Source organism: Hetaerina americana, unplaced genomic scaffold, assembly GCF_022747635.1.
Source record: "Hetaerina americana unplaced genomic scaffold, ioHetAmer1.1.p SCAF_168, whole genome shotgun sequence".
NCBI lineage: Eukaryota > Metazoa > Arthropoda > Insecta > Odonata > Calopterygidae > Hetaerina > Hetaerina americana.
The window spans coordinates 318,497-339,171 of record NW_027286728.1 but is presented as its reverse complement, the minus strand read 5'-3'; the positions used below and the strand labels follow the sequence as shown (position 1 = coordinate 339,171).

Genomic DNA, 20,675 nt, shown 5'->3' with positions numbered 1-20,675 from the left:
GCTTTCAAAAGGAGAAGGGAGTTAATGACAGGGACGTTGAGTAAGGACATTAAGAAAAGACTCGTAAGAACTTTAATATGGAGCTTAGCTATGTACGGCACAGAAACGTGGTCATTGAAGCAGGAGGATAGACTTAGACTGGAGGCTTTTGAAATGCGGGTGAGAAGAAGAATGGATATGGTGAAATGGACAGAGAAGAAAACATAAGAGGAAGTACTTGGTATGGTGGGCGAAGAGAGGGGTTTGTTGGGAGCAATCCTATGGAGGCAGGAAAAGTGGATCAAGGGGGTATTGACCGGCAGTGAGATGTTGAAGACTGTAATAGAGGGGAGAATGTTAGGCAAATGAGGAAAGGGAAGGAACAGGATAGGGATGTTGGACGGGATGAGAAAGACTCAGGGAGTAAGGGAGGAAGAAAGTACTCAGAGATGAAGAGGGACCTGGTGTAGAGTGTGTTGCTGGATTTTGTGTTTTGTTAGGAGAGGCATTTGAATTATTTGGTAGTTTGCCCATCCAAAAACCTACCTTAACTGGTATATTACCTAATAATAACATATTTATAAATGTATATATACATAAACATACATATATACATACATATATATACATACATATACATATATATATACACAATCAAACACGAAATCCTGCCAAACAGCGAATAAATACTCATATATACAGAAACAGAAATAAGGAAAAGGGATAGGAACACACATAAAGGACGAACACAATAGAGGTGGGGAAGGCAGAATCGAACGGACCACAAGAGTAAAAATATTTCCTTGACCGGGACTCGAACACCGGATCTTTCCACTTGCTGGGTGAATGCTCTTAACCACTTGAGCTATCAAGGAAACGTAATTTTCCCTGAGATCCGTGGGTCTAATATGTCGCAAAGCGCCCCGATTCTTTAGCCAAGAGATGGCGTCAGGGGACTGTTTCACCCACCAAAGGAGAGGAAATATTTTTACTCTTGTGATCCGTTAGATTCCGCCTTTCCCACCTCTATTGTGTTCGTCCTTTATGTGTGTTCCTATCCCTTTTCCTTATATCTGTTTCTTTATATTTTAGTACATACATATACATATATATATATATATATATATATAAATATATATATATATATATATATATATATATATATATATATATACACATATATTTACATACATATACAATTATATATATATATATATAATGGACTACCAATGCAGACAATAAATCTTAAATACTTAGACTTACCAATGCAGACAATAAATCTAGAGAGATTTGGAAAACTATTAACGAATCCAAGGGTCCACATCATGTACAAGATCTTCAACTGCAGGACTCTGCTGGTAATGCTATGCCAGATGACTCTAAAATGGCCTGCATCCTGAATGATTTCCATCTATCCCATCAAAATCCCACAGTTTCAGTCAATCCAGCAAATTATTCTCAAATTCCTAACTCATGCCATTCATATCCCTGTTGAACCAGCTGGGGAAAATATTAGAAATAGTTTTTTATCAACGTCTTGTATCATATCTTGAGACATATAAGCTATTATCCACATCTCAACATGGATTTAGGAAAACAAGGTCTACTATAACAGCCACATATCACATGGTGAATCAAATACTTCTAGGATTGGATAATAGAACTGAAACTTTAGGACTATTTTTTGATTTCAGTAAAGCTTTTGACTTCGTCAATCATCAGTTACTCCTATATAAACTGAAATGCTATGGTATAAGAGGCACGCCCTACAAATGGATTGAATCTTATCTAAGTGAACGGCATCAGTATGTTGAGCTCTCAAGAAATGGCTCCAAATTTGTTTCCCCTGGTAGAGAAGTAACACTGGGTGTTCCCCAGGGTTCTGTACTTGGTCCTATTTTATTTTTAATCTATATCAATGATCTCCCAGACAAGCTTAAGTTCATTAAGGGGAGAGACCCAATACTGTATGCTGATGATACAAATATCATTGTATCAGCCTCTTCAGTAGACAGCTTGACAGAAAGAGCAGCCGAAGTAGCTCAGATTTTCAATGCATGGTGTCTTCATAACTTCCTAAAACCCAGTATAAATAAGTCCAGCCTGATTTATTTTACTAATAAAAAGAAAGTTTCATCTGCAATCTCAGTGGATGTAGAAGGTGTGAGCATTCCCCAAAATTCCAGTACCCAATTCCTGGGAGAAATCCTGCAGAAAAACATGTCTTGGTAGGAACATATTTTTAAATTACGCAGCAAGTTAAGCTCCCTATGCTTCCTTATTAGAAATATTAGGTATTCTGTAAATTTAGAGGTCCTTCTATCGATTTACTACGGTGAATTTTATTCTCGTGTCACTTTCAGTATCCTCTTCTGGGGTTCCTCTCCCCATGTGGGCATAATCTTCAAAATCCAATAGAGGTTTATACATATTATGAGCAACGCCCCTTGCGATGCACCATGTAAACCTCTCTTCGAAAAACTTGGTCGATTACCAGTACCTTGCATATATATATTTAATGTCAACTTACATGCAAAGGGTAATATTTCCCAGTACAAGTCCAACCACAATTACCATGGTCACTATACAAGGACCTGCAATGACCTGAACCAACCATTTGTCAGGACACACAATACTGCCCATGGGCCCAAAGCAATGGGCTTAAGGTTATTCAATAAACTTCCCCATGAAATCAAATATGAAACAAAAGTACCTGTTTTCAAGAAAAAGCTGTTTAACCTTTTAAAAAATAATGTTCTATTCTGCAAATGAATACCTTGAATTGTCGCTATGCGTCAATTCCGGCTTAAACAATTGATATGTAATTATACTAGTGTATTGGTATGTATAAATATATACGTATATGTGTGTATGTATGTGTATATATATATATATATATATATTATATTTATATATATATATATATAAATGTGTACATATATATATATATATATATATATATATATCCCCGGACTACAACCTTGACGTGGTGGAAGGGCTTGTGCGTTCTGATGACCCCTAGAGCTGTGCTGGCAGGAGTAATAATTATTGCTCCTTGTAGGGTCACCCATGCCAGATAGGTCGAAAGTTAGGAGCCAGACGAAAGGTAGTCCACGCAGCGTCTGTTCCTCAGTGAAGCGGCTGCAATGGCGTCTGACCCCAGTGGGGCGGCCAGTAAGTGATGGTTTCACGCTTTGGGTAGCCCAACTCCCTCTCTCAATGCCCGCCGCAGTAATCTGCCTGGAGGTTGGCTTGACGGAGGTGGAGGCTAGGGCGCCTCAATTGTACGTACACCCACGCCCTCTGCGACCACTGAAATTCACACACACCATGTAAGGGGGGTAGGGTTAGGGTGCAAAGGGGTTCAGGGTGCAATTCTTTCAGTAAGCAGCCGTTTGGTTTATCAGGAAGGGAAATCACCTCCTTGTGTGAGTGTAGCTAGGAGCTGGTTGACGGTTTCGATTCCTGGTGACCCCTTTGGGGGCCATGAAATGACCCATGGTCATTTCAAACCCGTAATCCTTAATCTCCCATCTTTCCTTCGCCTACCGTCCAATGCATTCCAATCCTCCATCAATATCAAATGTTTCCCTGCAGGTATATACGCCATTGTGTCATCTAACTGATTGTATATCCTATCAACTTCTATATACATGCTCGGTGGCATGTATACCTGAACAATGACCTGAAATCGGTTCTGATTTTATCTCTACTAGCAATATTATATACATTAAAAAAATGTGTTGTCTCAGGCGTAACTTCGTGGAATTTGCATATGATATTGAAATGTGATGAAATAATTGACTTTGTAATTCCACTCACTTTATTTAAAAACACGACCCAGGTTTCGACGTTGAATGTCATCATCAGGTGGTCCTCATAGAAGCAGGCTGGCTATATATACCTTCTGATCATAGGAGGGGGGGTTGGTCAGAGAGGGAGTTTGGAGGGGTAAAAAGGTTACAATGTACCTGGGAAGAAAAGAGAATTACATTTTTGATTTAGAAGAGTGGTAGGTCTAGGAGTGGGGAGTCGGAGGGATACAAAATTTCGTTGGCAAGATCATCTTTTCAACGGACACATTTCAAAATTTCTCATTTTTAAATTTCTAACAGAATCCCTCAGCACCACGGTTTTTCGGGCTACCTAATGTTCACAAAAATGGGATTCCGATCAGGCCTGTAGTATCAAATATGTCCGCTCCCAACCACATACTAGCGAAAAGGCTTAATGTACTCTTCAGGGAGGTTTCCAAATTTTCCACGGAATATGGTGTAGTGCATTCCTTGGACCTTGTCAACAAACTTATGAAAAAGGTCATCCAGAAAAAGTGCATGCTTGTTTCCTTCGATGTACGCAACCTTTTCACCAACGTGCCACCCATGGAAGTGGTGAACCTTGCCGAAGACTTCCTCATCCGGAAATCCATCCCAGTGCCAGTTATAAGTGAACTTTGTGTATTACTTAAGACGTGTGTTTCCCAAAATTATTTCATTTTTAATGGGACCTATTTCCAACAACCCAATGGTTTAGCCATGGGCTTGCCCTAGTCCCCACTCCTGGCCGGCATTTATAGGGACAATGTTGAAAATATTTGTTCTCCTCAGCTCACCCTCTCAGTAATAATGTATTTCGTTGGTTTAGATATGTAGACGATGTCTTCTGTGTGTGGACAGATTCCGCAATGCAACTAGATCAGTTTCTAGCACATTTAAATTCGGTCAATTCTAATGTACAATTCACGTGTGAAAAAGAGGAAAAAGGTTCCCTGAATTTCCTCGACTCATCCATTTCTAAAGACAAAGACGGGTTACAGTATTCTATTTTTAAGACCGAAATGTATACGGACCAATCTATTCATTTCTCTTCAAGGCATTGCTTTGCCCAAAAGCTTTCGGCATTTCATGCAATGATCCACTGTTTAACCGTTATCCCTATATCTATGTTAAATATAAATCAGGAACCTAATGTATTTAAAACATTAGCAGTAAACTATGGGTATTCATAAGATCTATTTAAAAAACTTTACCGGAATGAACTTACAAAAAAGGTCCTATGCCACATTTACAACCCCGAACATTTAAAAGATCCCATTATTAAATGTTTTCCTAGAGAAAAAATTAAATGTGCCTTTTACTGTGGTTCATGCCTTAAGAACCTCACCTCTCAAACTAAAGACAAGGTCCCCAAAAACGAGAGGAGTGGAGTGTGTGGTTAAAGTGCTCAGAGTGTAACACAAAGTATATTGGGCAAATAGGACTGAAATTTAAAGAGAGAATTCAAGAACACCTATCATGTTTCAAAAGTAAGAACATAACATCCCTCTTTGCAAAGCACCTCATCGAAAGTGACCATTAAAGTGACTTTGCGACTAAAATTATTTATTTTGAAAATAAAGGTCAGAGGCATGATGCTTCGGAGCAGTTGGAAAGTTTGAAATGTGTCCGTTGCAAAGATGAACCTTTCAATGGAACTTTGTATCCCTCCCACTCCCTCCCCACTCCTAGACCTACCTACCACCCTTCCAAGTCAACGATGGACACCGAAAGATTTAATTCTCTTTTCTTCCCGGCTACATTGTAACCTTTTTACCCCTCCACCTTCCCGCTCTGACCAACCCTCCCTTCCCTTGATCAGATGGTATATCTACCAAGTTTGCTTCTATGAGGACCACCTGATGATGACATTCAACCTTGAAACCTGGGTTGTGTTTTTAAAATAAAGTGCATCGAATTACAAAGTCAATTATTTCATTTCATCTCAACAAGCTTTCGACAGCGTGGAAAAAAAGAGATGTTACCTGTGTTGAGAGGTTATGATATTCCTGATTAGACTGGTTCAATTGACATTTCAGAATCACAATGTAAAACCTTCATTGGGAGTAGAGCAAGTTGAGTATTTAATATGACCTCAGGGGTAAGACAAGGAGATGCTCTCTCAGCCATGTCATTGAGCCTGGCCCTACATAATACAATGAAAGAATTGAATTCAAGAGGGACCATTGTACATAAATCCCAGCAAGGATTCACATATGCAGACAATATAGCACTAATTACACGAAATGTGAATGGCCCGAAAGAAATGTTTAACATTTTAGAAAACACTGGTGAAGAAGTGGGGCTGAAGGTTAGTGAGGAGAAGACCAAATACTTGAAAATGTCAGCTTCTCAGAACAAGCGGGACCTGCAAAATATAATAATTGGGAATTATGAGTTAGAGGGTTTCAAGGAGCTAACCTATCTAGCAGTCCGACTTGACAATAAAAATAAGATATCCACGGAGATCAATGCAAGGGTAATGGAAGGTAACAAGGCATATTTTGCAAACGTCAAACTCCTCATGTCAATGTTACTATCAAGGAATACAAAACTAAAGATCTATTGATTGCATACTAGACCCGTTGTAACTTACGGAGCTGAGACATGGACATGGCAGGATGAAGAAACCCCAAGAAAATTGGAAAGAAAAATCACTGGGAGAATCTATGGCTCAATTAGAGAAGGAGAGAGATGGAGAATTAAAATAAACATGGAGATAAATGAACTACTAGAAGGGAAGGACATAGTTAAATTTGCCAAGTCACCGTGGCTGGCATGGTTGGGCCATGTAGAAAGCATGGAAAATGACAGAATGCCCTAACTGATACTTAATAGCAAGATGGAAGGGGTCAGAAGAAGAGGTAGACCAAGGAAGAGATGGCTACAGGGTGCGGAGAATAATTTGAAGGCAATGGAAGTTACGGGTAAGATGGAAGGGTAAGCAAGCAAGAACAAGAACTCTTGCATGGGGGCATATCTTAGAGGAAGCCAAGGCCCACACCAGGCTGTAGAGCTGCGAATGATGATGAGGTGGTTGAAGTGAGCTTTCAATGAGCAGCCAATGTTCCCAAAAAACAAAGTGACCTACACGATACCTATTCCCCAAGCCAAGTTAGTCGAGGGTGGCAAAGGGTGAGTGCTTGACATGAGCTTAACAATTCTTTAAAAGACCCCTCCAGAGCGAGATTAAATGACTAGGAGCACGTCTGATTATTATTGTGAAACACTCACTTCACTGCCCTTGGTTGTCATGTTCATAAGGACACCATAAAACTGCAGACATGAATGCCACAGGAGCAGACGTCACCTTTCACATTACCTTTGTTTACAAAGAGAATTTAAAAAGTGATTCCCACTCCCTTTGTCTACAAAGATAATGCTCATCGAAATAATTATTTCACTTCTGCATCATCAACTTGCCTCAATTTGCAGCACCAGTTTCCCCATCATCCCAACATTTTATCACAGAAAAGACTACACTTCCGTGTCAGTAATGTTTGTGGGGAAATTGATGCAGCCAGTTATATTTTTGTGAACCTTACCCCAGCATCCCGGCCTTTATTATACTTGATTATCCTTTCCATCTCTCCAAACTAGATTTGGTTTTCCCAAATATCCATTAATTACCAGACTGCAGTACGGATTAGAAGGGGAAGAAAGTTCAAGGAATGTCACCACAATTGCCTCAGCACTTGATGGAACTAGAAGACCACCGGTAGAAATGAAGTATTTCCCAATGACCGCATTCCATCTATATCTCTACAGTAATTACCCTCCGATCCAACTAACAACATGTAAGCAGGGGGTGCAAGCACAAGGTTAAACTAACACCGCAGGTCACCTGAGACAATATATTGGTCTCATTGTCCATTTTAAAAGATATTTTCCTTTAAACTTCTTCAGGTTGGGCCATTGTCAGGTGTACTGGCATTTTAATACCGTTCTAAAAACCCAAAGCCTATAAATTTTGCCTGAAAATTTTAGTAAGTGAATTGAGATAGATGGTTTATGTTCTAAATTCAAACTTCTACAATTGACAAAAATGTTGAAAAGTTAACAATGAGACCTCATAAAATGATTAACACTCTGACCTCGAGGGATGAATTTGAAATGCACTCTTCCCCTCACATCAAAACACAAATGAGCATTGTCTTGAGGTTTGATTTCACTTAAAGAACTTTTCTTGCCTGAGATGACAATGAAGTTTTCCACTGACCTGACTGTTATTTGATTTTGGCGTCAAAACCACAGCACCATGACTCTTCAACAGCATTGACCTCAGGAAAAAATCTGAGCCGGTTCGGGGCTGGATACTCTTCAGTGGTGGACGTAAGGTGCCTCGTGAAGAGGCAGCTTCAGTTTGGACACCCTATGCAGTAGTACTGCCATCCATGTAGCTAAGAATATGGAATGAAAAGATGATGTCTGAATGTAAATACATATATTTTGATAATTTAGATAGCTTGTGCGAACATATTTGGGCAGTTGTGAGAGCAGATAATGGTTTTTGCGTAGTTCTGATTTCACTTCACAAGTCATCCAGCACTCTCTGAATCAAGTCTTCCATTTCTTTTTTTAATTTTGTTACCTGGGCGATTTTTGGTACTAGTTTCCCATCCATTTTCTCTACTCAGACCATATTTTGTCCATAGATAATCCGTTTTTTTTATTTTGCTTTAATTATTAGGTCTGATGGTATTATCTATCAATAAGTAAAAAACTTTTTATCTTATTATATGGTATGAGGGTAAAATGAAACTTGACACTTCCACAATAAAGATATAATATTTCACGACCATGTTTTCGATTCTGCGCATCAACATCAGGTAACATACGTCAGCATTTATTTCAACTTATATAGTCTGGCTCCAAGAGGGAGAGGAGAGGGGTTGAGGTAGGGGGAGTAAGGGAGAGGGGGTAATTTGAGGTTAGGTGCAGCAACCTATTAGTGGGCTAGGAGAAGGGGAAGGAATGAATTGGAAGGTTACCGGCTCAAATTTGTGAGTTTAAATTAATTAGATGACCATTAAATGAAAAATACAATGTAACACTCCACCATTCTTGGAAATAGCAGCGGAAAAAATCAAACACATTTTGTCCTTCATTTAATCAGGGGGGTCTTTGTCTGCAATGGTTTGATCTATATTGAGGGATGTTCGATGATCATCCCTGCCGTGGTGGGGGTAGGGTTGGGGCGGAAAGATATTGGAGTCTTTTAAGAATTTTAGGAGGGGGGAACAGCAGCGAGAGGTATAATGTTTCATTGACCACCTCAAACCTGTCAGACTGAAGGGATTGCCAAATTTCCAACTCCCCCAAAGCATTCAACCTGCATCCCTTCATGTCAGCGTGAAGAATGTCTGCCATGAAGTTACTGGTGTGATTTCTATCCAAGAGGTATTTGGCAAATTGGGATTTTTTGTCTTTCTTTCTGTAGTATTAACGGTGTTCTTTGATCCTAATATCCAATGTCCTCCATTGGTCATGGTCGAATCATAGTCGTGAAATATGAAATCTTCATTGTGGACATGTGAAGTTTCTTTTTACCCTCATAATGAAGGAATTCCACAAAGTTAAACCTGAAACTGTTATGTTTATTATACGGCAATTTAATCCAGGGTATTTTTTCATCATTAATCCTTTTCAATAATTGTTTTAAGATATGCTATGTGTCGTGTGTAGTCTATTAATATCTATAAGTACTTTTCTTGAAATGTTTGATCTTTGTCAGTTAAGCTTAGCATCAATGCGATATTTATCCTACAATTAGTCTTGGTTGGCCCTTTTTCATTTTTGCTAGTTTTGTTACTTTGTCAGCCTACATAGTGAAACTGTGAATCCCTTTGCCAAGGTTTGGTGAACGACCTATGATAACACAGTTGCATTCATGCAGACAGCTATATTTTTATTAAGGGCATTGCTAAGTACTTACACTCTCCTAGCACAAAATTATTCCTAAGATTATTCTCCGCAATGTACCAAAATAAGATTCTACACACACATATAAGAGGTGTGTACCCAAACAATTGGTGGTATCTAGGTAAAATAAGCAAAAATAGGAGTGAACAGAATAACTTTTGACTAAGTATGTCATAATGAACTACCCATCTCTCTTAATCATATATGTACAAAGCAGAGCCAAAATAGTCTTTGAAATCAAGATTGATATTCATCAACACATGTTTTCCAATGGAAATTTTCTTACTCGGCACATAGAGAGACAGATATTGGAGAAATTAAAATTGCGTAAATATGGGCTTCTACATATGTTGGAATGACATGCAATTATATGGGACCTGATACAATCGCCAGAAATACAGGCATATGTAAATTCTGTTTATGCAAATATGGCATTTAAATATAATTATAGAACTCCTAATGTGAACAATGAGAGTGCCTTATTACAATGAATTCTCAGGGATGGCAAAGAGAGGACATCCAAGATACACTGAAAAAGAGGCATTGGTTACGTCCAAACTAATGGCCATTACGCACCAGAACACCACAGTGGACACTCATGCCGTGCTTAATCAAAAATATATATCAGATCACCAAGATTAGACTACCTAAATACCTCCCACAGACACAAACTGTGATGCGATAGAAAACAGGTACTTACTATTGTGTTGAAATGCATTTTCTCCTATTTGCCACAGCAGTGATCACGTGGCAACCAAAACGACAGAAGGATTGCTACTCAATGCTTCCAAATGTGACTCACTGCCATATGCAAACTTATCTGACATGAGTGGCAATCAGCCAAGTCTAAGAGAGGGACTACTATTATATGCTTGGTTCTGAAGAAGCAAGGCCAAGGCATGCACAGACTCATACTCTTCATAGAAGATGGTGGATGCAGGGATGGGCTTTCGTGTCTACCTTCACTCAAATAATGTCACAGCAACATCAACTCATCCTGAAATATATATTTGGCATTAGAGAAAAATAGCTTACAAAGCGATCAATCTACTCAAGGGCATTTGGATCAATTTCCATGACCCACCCTTTCATCATATATGAAAAATGTATCTCCCCATGAATGTATTTCCTGATGCACACATGTTAAACAATTAAAATTTGACAATAAACAAAATATCAAAAACATTCTTTACATGTTAACCACATGTCCTGGAATAAATAAAAAAACCGCTAGTGTTCCCTCCACAACACGTACAAACATGCTCTAAATTTTTCAATTATCACAAGGGCCATTCTACTCTCAATAACCCAAGGATTGAGACTACCTGATGTAATCGTTTAGTAAATCATCATTGAAGAACAAATGAGGTAGAACAATGAAACCAAGAGAATAAAATATCTGGTTTAATCCAGTACGAGTAACAATTGGATATGAGAAAATTATCTCCCAGATGAGTGCCATGACTCTTCACAAAACCATCAGAATGGAAATTTCTGAACAATGTTTGACCCGTTTCATGAGCAACCAACAAGATTTTCTTCGTTGGTTTTGGTCCACAGATAAAATATAGGTCCACCACTATACCCCAGAGATGAAATAGTATTTGAAGCAGTGGAAACATGTTGATTCCTTTTCAAAAGAATTGGTAGGCTACAAGAAAAAATCCAAAGTAGTGTAATCTGGGGTAAAATGTAAGGATACCTCCATTGTTTCCACAGATGAACTGAACAAGTTTCAAATTTCAACTGAGACCCATGATGCAATATTCTAATCAAATTTATGAAACTTGTTCCGAACATGCATTAAACACTACGATTACACAGCAACACAGTGAAATTTGAGGAAAAATTGGGCATTCCCTTAGTTGAACAAGCTTGTAGGCAGAAGGTGGTACCAATACCACGTGGTTAAAACATGGGAGAACCCAAAATAAAGACAGGATTAGGGCAGGGTTGTTCTATGTTGTCCGTGATGTTTAATGCTAATATTGAGAAGGCAATAGACAAAATTAAGGAAGAAGTATTTGGTGGTGCACGAATATACGGAGAAAGGATAATATGCATTGAGTATTTAGTGAACATATTTAAGCAGCGGGATCTCTAGCAATAGAAATAGCAAATGGGAGATAATAGCGCAAATAGAGCACAAATGAAAAACCATGCATCAAGAAATATATTGCATATCATTTTCATCTTTGAATTTCAAGTGGTCACAAATACATGCAAGCATCCAATGCATTCACACATTTACTAAATCCTGAAACATTCTGCGCTATATTTGACAAGAAAAATTGCAAGAGAAATCTTGAATGTACACACAAGTTTCTGAGCCATCAAACCTGAATCACAGCTTTAATGAAAGATTTCACTGAGAAACCTCCACAAGCATAGTGACCACTTTGTCCTCCATGAGCAACTGAGTGACACTCTAAATTAATACTGCTTTAGTGTTCCCGAGAGCAAAACTAATTTAATTTATCCCCAAGTGATATGCATTCAAATGCATATTAAGTGAATGACTCCATCAAAAAATTACTGTAGCAGCATGTCCCACAGTTTCTCGGAATATGCCAAAGGTAAACCACCCCTAGTATTTAAAGTTGGCTTAAACCCCATGGACTGCGGCTCAATGCGCACAACTACGAATGCCTGTGACATTGTATGCAAGGTATATCATCACAGCGTCTCGTACCTTTAAAGCCACTCAAATTTCAGAGGGTAAGGGGACACCTCGATAGCTTCACTGGCTAAAACACTTGGCTGGAAGTCGAGGGATCCGGATTTGAATCCCGGCAAAGGCAAATGATATTTACAAACAAATTTTTGCATTATAATATTAAAGAATATGTCTTTCAGTCTTGTGATATCCTTTCAATGAGTCTTCAGAAAATTTGTTATTTACTACAATTAAATTAATTTCTTATATTGAATGGCATTTAACTTGCACCTATTGTAAGTATTAACGGACTCCATAATTGCTCTCACCATAAGGTGGGAGTAATTACTATGTTTCTTATATGCTAACTGCTGCTTAGTTAAGCTAATGGGCAGGCAGGTGATCAAATTAACCGAGGAAATACTCTGATAAGTATCTCAGTAAAAATTCTTTTCATTTTGATCCACTTGAGTTGCATGCCAGGTAAAAATAGGTTGTGCCCCACACTTACTCTTCAGAAGTGCGATTTTCATTCTTTGAGAAAGTCAACAAGTGCATTTATATTTTCTTCACATGAATAAAACTTATGTGTTTTCGTTAGAAAAACGAAGTGATCGATGACAACCGGTTTAATGATAAATTAATAAAAGACACTACACCCATAATTCTGATCGACTCAAAACAGCGCCAACACCCTGCAAACAAAACGATTTTCAACTACTTTCACTGGAAACGGAAAACGCTCAATGACAACAATCAGTGATTAAGTATATCCTCCCAAAAACAAATTAATGCCTAGTGAAATCACTCCTACCATAAAACGATTACCTGATGAGATCATGGGTACTTTCCACCAGAGCCTTCACTCGATGTTGTTCCCATAGGCACACGTCTTTCATAAAATGATTTCATATAATTCACTTATCCATCAACACACAGAATATTTAAAAAAGCATTGATTGGAATAATAAACTCCCGAGGGCATCCATTTGATTTGCCGAAATCAACTTCATTGAGTAACTGGCTCCTCCTCGTCATTACATGGTCTGAAAACGAATACGCCACATTAGTAATCACACTTATAATTGACGTAAGTTGATCAATAACCATCACAAATACTATTAGTTCGAATCACTTACTTGAATTCTCTACTTGCACGAAACGTGACCTTCGATATCTTGATCTTCAATCGACGACTCGTCAAACGGTCGCGGCCAGAATCAGCTGACATCAATGATCGCTTGAAGACCGTCAACTGTTTTCTTTCCGGCCCCCGCTTTGCGCATTGACAATTATATATTTCGGAGAAACTCATGCCAATTTTATTCTAAAACCAGAATTTATGAATTAAAAAATTGGACCTAACATTAAAATTCAAATCAATTAATCAAAAATCCTAGGGAATGCCAATTTTAGATTTATTGATGTAGATTTCTCATAAGGGCACAATTCTTTGCAAAATGCCACAATTCCAAATTAGTTCTTTGTTTATTGCAGCGCCAGGTACAAGAAAATAACGATGCATCTTTGGAAGAGCTGCTTATCAAAAATTGGCATTCCCTAAGTAAAGATTTGTTTACACATAGATATTTAAAAAATTAAAAGGTTCTCGGAAATAAAACAGTTGACGGTCTTCAAACGATCGTTGATGTCAGCTGATTCTGGCCGCGACCGTTTGACGAGTCGTCGGTTGAAGATCAAGATATCGAAGGTCACGTTTCGTGCAAGTAGAGAATTCAAGTAAGTGATTCGAACTAATAGTATTTGTGATGGTTATTGATCAACTTCCGTCAATTATAAGTGTGATTACTAATGTGGCGTACTAAAGCCCTTTTCTAGCAAAGATATCTCACTATTAGAAAAGGAATGTCCGGAAAGATTAACAATTTGAGACCCAAACTTACGGTCACCCTGAGAACTTGTTGATTTTGAACTGGACTCCTTATTTTTCGATAGTAGGTCAACCCTACGGTTGATTTTGGTTCTTTTATGAGTTACCCCGGAGACAAGAGATTTTCTGTCGATGGCTTTTTTGAAGTCAATGAAGAGTGTATTCAAGTCAACGTTATATTCATAGCATTTTTCCATTGTTTGCCTTACCGATAATATCTGGTCAATGGTACTTCTACCAGCTCTAAAGCCACACTGATATTCTTCCAGTATGTCTTGAGTATAGGTGCTTATGGATGTTAGGAGGAGACTGGTGAAAATTTTATATGGTACATTCAGTAATGTAATGCACCTATGGATTTTGCAATCACATTTGTCACCTTTTTTTATACTTTGCACAAATCAATCCTGTCTTGCAGTCTTCTGGGAACTCACCCAACTTACAAATACTACAAATTAGATGACGTATTGTTCTATTTAAATCTTGACCTCCATTTTTAGTTAATTTTGCTGTTATTCCATATTATCCAGGTGCTGTGTCATTCCTTTGTTTTCCAATACTTTCAATTACTTCTTCTATTGTCGGAGTGAGCACTTCCGGATTTTCTATGTGACTTACTCTTCTACCCCTGGAGTTTATTCCTTAACATACAGGCCATTAAAATATTCAGCGCATTTTTCTATCATCTCATTTTCGTCCCCAATGGCTTGACCATTTTTATTTCCATAGGAGTGCACTATGGTTGTTAGTTTTTAGTCGTGCATTTTACTGGTTGGTTGAACTTTTTGCTTTCTTTATCGTAATTGAGCTCTTCTACAGCCTTCATCTGATTTTTAAGCACTCTTTTTTTTCTTTTATAGTAATTTATCAGCTTCTTTCCTCCTCTTCCTATACTTCTCTCTTGTAAATCTAGTCTCCTTTTGTAACATATTGTATCTATTCTTATTATTTTCCTCTATTGCAAGTTTACACTCATTATCAAACCAATCTGCATGCCTTTTACTTTCGTGTTACCTATTATGTCCTTTGCGGTGGACAAAACAGATTGTTTAATTCTTGCCATTGATATTCCACAGACTATTGCTCTGTCTCTTCTTCCTCATTCCTTGTTAACTTTCTACCTATTTAATTTTTGTACCTCAAAGCTTACCCAGGTTCTCTTAATATTTTACCATTCCATTTAACCCCTCCTGGTCTATTGAGCGTACCCAAGAGTGCCAGTCGTTCACTAAGATTTACTCTCACTAGATAGTGATCATCGGAATCACAAATCGGTCCTTGTGCAGACCTTATTTGATTCACAATTCCTGTCCCAGGTATTTTCCTGGTACCTTTGTGAATATTGTTATGCTCAAATCATGTTGTCTTTATGAGCATGTTGAGTGACAGAGCAAGCTGGCAGAAAGACCTTCCATCTTCACTTGTCAGATAATTCAAAGAGTACTTTCCTGCTACAGAATGCAAGGAGTCTTCCTTAACAGTTTTGCATTAAAAAGTCAAGAATGATAATTGTTTGATATTTTGGTATTTTTTGGCATTATCTTTCCAGTTTATCATAAAATTCTTGCTTTTCTTCCTTTGTTTTTCCTTTGGTAGGGGAAAGGGCTGATATGAGACTGATGTTACGGAATGTTCCTTTTAAGGTTATTTTGCATAGTCTGTCCCCTAATGGCTCAAAATTCATCAAACTGTTTCTTATCCTTGCATTAATCATGAAAGCCGTTCCATATAACCCAATTGAATGGCTGGGTCCACTGTATACTACTGTAAAATTCTTCTCACCAATTCTACCATTTCCTACCCATCTGACCTCCTGTAGGGCTGTAATATCCAAACCACATTTCAGCATTTCATTGGCAACTTCAATCATTCTACCCGGTTTCAACAATGTTCTAACATTCCATGTTGCAACTTTCCATGAATTCGTTGTCCTTGTCTGTTTGCCAGGTCGATACCTTGAAAATCCATGCTTATGTATCCGAGGCATGTTTATAGGATTCATAGCCAGTGAATATTTGAAGGGTAGGGTTGCTAGCCCTATGCCTGACCCCTGACTTGGAGGGCCCGGAGTTATATTCAGGGTTCACTTTCCCTTCAGGTGATTGTTCTTCCCTCATTGCACCCTTTCTCAACCCAGAGATACCATAGGACATATGTGCAGTGCAGAGCATCTGAAGCTGAGTGCAGGAAGTCAGGCTGATGCAATTTAATGTTGCTCAAGTGAGTCTTTAAAAAAAAATTCAATTAAATGAAGAATACAATGTGTCTTTCCTCTGTCCTTAAGGACAGTGGAAAGATACATTGTATTTTTCATTTAATTAAAATGAATGTCCACTAAGTTTAGCCGGGAACAATTGAATATTGAAAAATTATGTTTTTTTTTTCAAAGTTGTCAGCAAAATATATGTACAGTGGACTTGGATAAATATTGATAAATATCCTCAGTTTCTTTCGCGAAGGGGTCTTGTAAGTGTGATAAATGGATGCATTTTTACATGATTTAGTCAGTCTAGATGTGCTTTAACCATTTCTTCACGATCAATTTGATTTTTTCATTCTTCTTGACAAGTCTTAAGTTATACCACATTACTGAACAATAACGGGTCTGTCCCAAAAATGCCCAGACCCAGATTCAGTTTTAGAAGATGGTAACTGGAAATTAGGATGAGGAAGATGCAGCCTGAAGATCCCACTCACAAGTTTTATGACAGTAGAATGTCGCCATTACGTTGGATTGCTGACGATTTTGGTACGCAGGATAGGAGATGTCTGGATGTCAGGCGGGTGATCATTTGTGGACACTCGTTGATGTGATTGAGGCACTGACACATTTATCAATCTTATGATTTAGGGATGAAGATGAAGGGCATTCAATTGCATACCAGCAAAAATTAAACAATTCATCATTTATTATCTTTAATCCTAATAATTTTCTAAGTGTCTGCTTCTGGGGGAAACGGCTTAGCAAAATGCAGGGCAGATCAATTCTTACTCTATCTAATCTTTTCTCTCTGTACTCTTTCACAGTTTTCACTCAAAATAGCCAGAGACAACCTGTCAAGTGATGGCTTGTTCAAAGGAATGGATTCAGAGATGACTGCATAAGACATCTGTAGGTAAAATATCAAATCCTAATGTAGAATTCATTCATGACATACCACTATTCTGGAACCTTTTTGGCTTTTTGTTTTATCTATTAATTATCTCATGAGCTAAATGAGCTCTTTCCCAAGTGTTTTGGGAGATATTTAAGCATTTTTGTAATATTCATTGAAATTTTGCATCTTATTTTTGGTTTTCTCTCCACAGGATTCTATTCTTCATAATGAGAGAATTGCACTTTCTCTTCTGGTGACCTGGCAGAACAAAGGAAGCATTTGCAGTATATGCAGAGCAAATAGTGGCTGTGATGAGGAAACACTGATTTTAAAGTGCTCATTTCACCATGTTAGATACAGGCTGGTACGGAGTGCCATTGTCTTCCAGAGCATTGAATTCCCATAAAGAGGTCCACACCTAGTCTTAGCCTAATGTCAGTCATTCTCATGGGTGTAACTTATCATAAAATAAGGAAAGGAATTTGAAAGCCATAAACCAATCTTGAGGAGCGGGAAGAGGACAAGAAGACAAAGGATTGCAGGTGATATGATTAAGAACAAGAGGAGAGAAGAATGTAAATGCAGAGATGGGTAGAAGAAAGAACAAAGAATTCAATGGCAGATTTAAGTGGGAAACCAACAGAGCTGATGAAGCATGGACAAAGATTGTGTAGGGATGTGAAAGTTGATAAAGTAAGGGGGAAATGGGTGCACTGTGCAGGAATGTGAAAGGACTGCCAGGAAGTAAGAACGTAATATCCATACAAATCATCAAAGATAATTCAAGAAAAATTATTGAATGAACTCAAAATACTCAATTACTGAATGAATGAAGAAATGGAAATAATTCACAGAAGAACTGTATGAAAAGACAGTAGGCCCAAAGCTTAGACACAGAAAGAAAATAGAAGATAAATTAGGATAGGTTTAATGGCTCCAGAAAGGGCATTGAATTAATTGAGGATTGGGGTTAGACAACATTCTCATAGAACTACTCAATAGCTTGGCAGGAAAGGTTTTTATGGAGTTCTGCAATGGTGTTCATGATCAAGGAATTTTACTGGAAGATGTTGTCCGAGCGGTTAGTGTCCCTAGTCTGAAAATTGGAAGGGATGGAATATGTGATGACTAAAGAACAACAAATTTAATTTCAAAAACAGCTGAAGTGGTTCTCAGGGTCATCAACAAAAGGATAGAGAGTGAGGCAGATGATTTTTATGCTCAGGAAGAGGAGAGACATGTGCTATGGCATAGCAGTAATGGGGTAACTAATAGAAACGGACATAGATTACAGTCAGGATGTATTTGTCTGTTTGTATGTTCTATCTATCTAAATAATAACCTGCATGATGTTTCGAGGCCAGCGATTCTACATATATTCCCTCTAATTTCTCGTGTACGTAGCATGCCTAGACTCCAAGAAAACATTCAATACAGTGTATGGGGAAAAACCAATATTGGTGAAAATGTGAATAGATGGTTGAAATAGGAGAGTTATCCTTGAAAGTGTACGTATCTCAGACTGCTCAGGTGTGAGGGGTGGACGGAAGGCCCGGATGTGCAGTGTTAGGAAGAGGAGTGAGGCAGGGTTGTATCACCCGTGTGCTGTTCAATGTGTGTGTGGTGGAAATGTTAAAAGAGGCATTATGGGAAGAAGTGGAGATTGGAATCAAGGTCAGTATGGAATTCAATGTAATCAGTTAGGTTTGCTGATGACCAAGCTTTTGTTTGCCGGTCAGCCAAGGGATTGCAATCTCTGCTGAGTGCATTGGACAGTCAGGTGTGATAGGTATGGGATGAAAATAAATGTAAAATAACTCGGTTATTGAGAAAGAGGGAAGCCAAGTTAAATATTTAAAAAAGCATTCATAAACTAGAATAGGTTGAATAGTTTACATGTATAGAAAGTGTTTCATCTAAAATGCTCAAGGTTGCAGGGTCATACGGTGCTCAGCCATCAAAGCACCATTGTAGCAATTTCATTGTCACTCACTGCCGCCATCGCTAAACATTGTAAGTCATTATATATCTAATGCTATCACTTTAGATATATTTTTATAATATCTAACATTTATTTACTATTATTTAGTCCATTGTAAGTGATTCTGTACTTAAATGAACATTTTGAATATTAAATAAACACACAACATTACTTCGGATTTTTTCTTGTAGCCCTGAAAGTTATTTGAGAAGGCATTTCAAAGGAATAATTTAGGTAGGCTAAGGTGAATGGTTGTATCAATGCATATTCCTATCCTTGTGGAAATCCTCATTAAATCTCCAAGTCAATCAATAAGACATTCATTTTCTTAACAGAATCAGTAAATACATATCCAATGTTGAGGTAAAATTTACTAACGAGAAAGAAAATAAATAATTTATCCTTCCTGCTATTTCTTTAATTTCCATGTTGGTAGGGTCATGTTTTCCTAACCTTCAGCATATATTAATGTGATGGCATTCAGATGTCTTTTGGCAAATTCCAAGAAACTGCGGAAGATGCCGCAACAGTAACTTTTAAAGTAGTCATTGGCTAATGTGCATTTCAATACAACTATTTCAGAGAGTAAAAATCATTTCCGAAATTTCAGAGCTTAAGAGACCCTCGATAGCATAACTGGCTATAACACTCGCATGGACATTGAGGGATCTGGGTTTGAATCCCCGTCAAGGCAAATGATTTTTACACTCTGAAATGGTTGCGTTCAGATGTATTTTATTATATGAGTAATATACTTCTTGTAGTATTGTCTCTCGTGTGTTTACACTGTGCTGAGGATTATACACTAACTCAGTACATCAGGTTAATAATAATAATAATTATAATCATACAATTATTTGTCCGGAGATTTGTTGCATATTCATGCATACACAAATATAGGACACGTCAAATATAATTTTCACAATTTCACAATAGAAGAGATACAATATATATATATATATATATATATATATATATATATATATATATATATATATATATATATATAATTATATATATACATATATATATATATATATATTTTTTTTTTTTTGGTAATCTACCGGTTAAGGTAGGTTTTTCGATGGACACAACTACCAAACAAATATTTTATTACTCCTAACAAAACACAAAATCCATCATCCTACTCTATATCAGGTCTCTCTTCATCTCTGAGTACTTTCTTCCTCCCTTCATCCCGTCCAGCATCCCTATCCTGTTCCTTCCCTTTCCTCTTTTGCCCAACATTCTACCCTCTATCACAGTCTTCAACATCCCACTGCCAGTCAACACCCCCTTCATCCACTTTTCCTGCCTCCATAGGATTGCTCCC

At 37.8% G+C, this 20,675-nt stretch overlaps 2 long non-coding RNA genes across 2 annotated transcripts; one reads left to right on the top strand and one right to left on the bottom strand.

Moving 5' to 3' along the window:
* Positions 1-8,019: 8,019 nt before the first annotated feature.
* On the bottom strand, positions 8,020-13,600 carry LOC139687099 (uncharacterized). The gene is made up of 4 exons (XR_011700598.1): positions 13,512-13,600; positions 13,201-13,418; positions 10,417-10,713; positions 8,020-8,194 (listed from the first exon to the last, which is right to left on the bottom strand). It is a non-coding gene; the product is annotated as an uncharacterized lncRNA (long non-coding RNA).
* Positions 13,601-14,026: 426 nt separating this feature from the next.
* On the top strand, positions 14,027-18,551 carry LOC139687098 (uncharacterized). The gene is made up of 3 exons (XR_011700597.1): positions 14,027-14,112; positions 17,291-17,375; positions 17,573-18,551. It is a non-coding gene; the product is annotated as an uncharacterized lncRNA (long non-coding RNA).
* Positions 18,552-20,675: the final 2,124 nt, after the last annotated feature.